Raw genomic sequence first — 4093 nt, forward strand, 5'->3', positions numbered from 1 at the left:
GTAATGTTGAGAATGTCAATTCCAGCATGGTGATAATCTTTCTGTTGAAATTCAACTCTGCCTCAGTATTCTGCCCTCACCAGCCCTGCTTTGTCCAGTGCAAATTAAATATTGCTTGAGTCCGCTCAGAATACCAACACGAGCTCCGAATTATTGCATTATTTTGTAAAGGAGAATTGGAAACAAAGCATTTCTGGAGGACATCATAAGTGCATGTTTCTTACAAGGTCCCTGCAAAAGATGTGATCTAGAATAACCATATTCCGAGGAAAATCGCCTAAACAATGTCCCAGTAAGTTCCCAAAACACCCCAAATATATCCCACAGCGATATTGTTCGGGACGCTATGAACTCATTTCTTGTTTCACATAGAATATTTTTGGGATTTTTATGGACTCTTCCGGACTTCCAAGGACATGCCAATCTGCTTTAATCGGAATCCCTGGGATTTCGTGGGACGTCTTTATGTTGTATGGGTAGTGATGACGTGCTTTAGGAGCGAGCAGCCGGTGACAGGTGAACTCAAGTCAGGTCGACTCTGTTAAAACTTGTGCATGGCTGGGAACCTCCGATGGCGCTCGACTCAATGCTGGCGCACATAACCAACGAGGCGAACCTGGACATCGCCGCCTACCTTCAGCGCGCAGAGGAAGCCCAACGACTCGTTTGGAAGTGTATTAAAGACCAAGAGTGCTCTGAGCTCGACAGTACAACTGACGAGGACGCGACACGGAGTAACAATCAGGAAGCCAAGTCTTGGTTTAGATGCCGATTCGCCGTCGCGAAGTGAGTGAAAAGCTCTTGCGGCGATACGAAGGCCCACAAAAAATCATTCGGTGCATCGGACAACTTCACTACACCAGACAACACAAAGGCGTGTAAAGACTAGCATGTATTTTGTAATCGAGGTATACCTGGGAGAGACAAGAATTAGGAGTACGGTTCCTTTTCAGTCAACAGATAGCTGGTAACACAGAGGAATTTTACAGCATTATGAGAGGGCGGCAGATGTCGCAATTAAGCGTAATAAGCAGGACAACGATTTGATTAAGAAACGCCAAAGTATGAAAGCTTCCAACACAACAGACAGGATAGAATTCCCAGAGCTTTGAACGCTAATCAGTGAGTTAAAGTGGCCTATAAAATGTCGAAAATCAAGCATGCTCTAAAGAATGATGGTAGCCTGAAAGCGGTGACGAGAAAATTAAACATATGCAAAACTCAGATGTATGCGCTAATGAAAGATACGTCCATGTGATTACTAATATGTACAAAATAGTCAAAATAGCCGAGGCCATCTGCATTAACCTATCCAGTATAAGTGTTCAGGACAGTAATGAGATTGGCAGTAGTGAAGCCGTACCGTCATAACACAGGAATACCTTAGGAAGGCTTTAGAATCTATGGAAAAGGATAAAACAGCTGCAGAGGATCAGGTAAGTGCAAATTTGTTGAAGCATGGTAGAGAAATAATGCTAGAAAAACTGACCACCCTGTGTATGCAATGCATAAAGGCTTCGACGGTACCAGGATCTTGGAAGAACGCTAATGTCTAAATTAATATGAAAGAGCACGCTAACAACTTAAAAAATTACAGACCAGTCAGCGCAGTATTTGTTAATAACAAGATGTTTACTAAGATAATCGCTGATGGAAACAGGGTACAGGCCTACCCCCCTACATGTAGTCGTGATGACCGGGCAGTCGAAAGCTTCTACGAAGATATAAATTATCAACAGGAAAAGTAAAAGCGGAGTATACTGTACTAATGGGCGACTTCAATGACAGGCAGGCAACAAGCAGTCTGGAGATCAGGCAGTGGGTAACTATGGCATGAACTCTAGGAATAGCGGGGGAAAGCTAATAGTTTAGTTTGCAGAATGCAATACGAGAAATCATGCATACCTTTTTCCAGACAACAGAAAAGCCGGAAGTGGACAATAAAATGCCTTAAAGGGGACAGTATGACTTTTTTTTTAGTCGATATTTATTGCCTCAGGGCATCAGTAGGATATGAGATGAAGGATGAATGAATGATTAAATGAATGGAAAAAGGTTGGCTGATTTTATGAAGTCCAGAAGTGAGCGATGATGAGGTCCCTGCGTCCAAGTGACGTATGAGGCAGGGTTGGTTGCTGAAAGGCCAGCTATGCTCAGGTGCCGGATTCGTGTTGGGCAGTCTGACTTCATACTGTGTTCTAAACTGGCATTGCGCAGGATGTGGAGATAATCGGAATGGTGCGATGCAGTGACCACATAAGGGTTAAGTATCGAATTAGTCTAGATTTTAGATTATTTAGTGGTGAGAGAAGGCAGAAAAATTCAGGTTCTCGCTACAAAATTTATATTCAGCTATAACGGAGAAAGACGATCTTAGTGTAGAAGAACGATAACAATAGAGATATTACAGAACTGTTACCGATCAACAAGAACTGAGTGCTCGGTAGAAGTAGATGGTAGAATAATTAGAAATGATGCTCATAAACCCCTTCACAACCCTAATAATTGTGCAGTATGTTATGACGGACTGTTTCCAGTTGCTGTGAACATGTTGGCAGTAGAGAAGCGGATATGTTTTTGTCGCCTCGTAAGTCCGGAGAGCCTCGGACGCCGTAATTACGTTTCCGCCGCCATGCGCCACTAAAGTGCTCGTGTGGTGCTGTTCAGTTGTTGAGCCGCAGGAGTCTGTGTGAGCATCCAGTCGATCAACAAACGAGGGTAGTTTGTCAGGTCAGGCAAGTTTATGCCGCAAGTGTTGTGCGGGTACCGTTTAAGGGCCGGATTCCATACGGGAGAGCGAGATCTTCGATGAGGATGCAGATTGAGACCAGATATGCTTGGAAAGAAGTGCAGTTCGCCATGACAGATCAAATGGTTGATGCGTGGCGCTCAAAATATGACGTCGTCTTCATATGCTGAGTAGCTAGGAAGGGCTCTTTACAGGGGGAGAAACTGGAAGGCCGGACATTGTACTATTGGGTAGAAGGGGATTCAGTACCCTGGGGAACCTCTGCCGCGATTTGCAGATAAAGCTGTAGTGTGCGCTGTTCCTGGTTAATTTTTCTGTGTTGCTGTTTTTTCTGGGCCGTACGCTTGCTTAAGCATTCTCTCGCCGCTCGCTGCTCTTCCTTTCGGGCACTAACCTTTTGCTCTTGCTCTATAACGTTTTCTCTGTGGAAAGGTATAGTAGGTTATAGATGGTTAATTTTGGAGTTTTTATCTAATATATGCAGCTCTAAATGCGATTGCCCACAAAAACTATGTCATCAGGTCAGTTTTGTTGTCGGGCTGAGCTGACGGCTCTAGGGATAATAAAAAAATGTGGCTACAGACACTTATTCGGCACTTCCAGCGCTACGAGTGCCTGCCCAGCACTCTACCGCACCTGTACGCGCAGGCATAGCAGGCTTCCTATATGCCACAGTGTCGTAAAAATGTCATCTCTTACTAGACGACTAATCACGAAACCGGGATAGGTTGTGTCTCATCACAGAGGTATACTTATTTCCAGAACAGTACGGATATAAGCGGCCTTGGTATGCGCACTGTTGACTACCTTTTCTTTTGGCGCCGATTGCTTGCGCGCCCTTTCCTTTCGCACACATGTAACTTGCCCTTGCTAGACAGCACGCTTGCGGCGCCTTGAAATCGAAGCAAAACGCTCTTTGCCGCGAGGCACCATTCCCCCCAGGAAGAGGGGAGGACGCGACCAGCTGAACGGGTCACTGCAGCTTCCGGGAAACGAGAGAGCGTTGCCTGTGTTGCGGAGGACCGGTCCTGAACGCTGTTCGGGAGCGATCTGCTTGCAGGGAATGGCAGCAGCGCGTCATCGGTGGATTCGGCGCTGCCTGGCTGCAGACAAGGCGGCCCTAATTTCTCATTCAAGGGAAACGCCCTAGAAGCGCTGATTACGGCATGTCAGCCGCTCCGTTTCGTCTAGGAGCCGTTTCCTGGCCATGATCCACTTCTGTTTGCTAAACTCTGGTGAATGACTCGTCGGGGACACGCTTCCTCAGCGCGCAGTCGTCTAAACCTGTGTCTCGTTGGCAGGGCTCTTCTGCTGCTCGAATTCTGTCCCCAGTGGGCACGCGTC

Source organism: Amblyomma maculatum, chromosome 8 (genome assembly GCF_055883805.1).
Source record: "Amblyomma maculatum isolate TAMU_Amacu chromosome 8, ASM5588380v1, whole genome shotgun sequence".
Lineage (NCBI taxonomy): Eukaryota > Metazoa > Arthropoda > Arachnida > Ixodida > Ixodidae > Amblyomma > Amblyomma maculatum.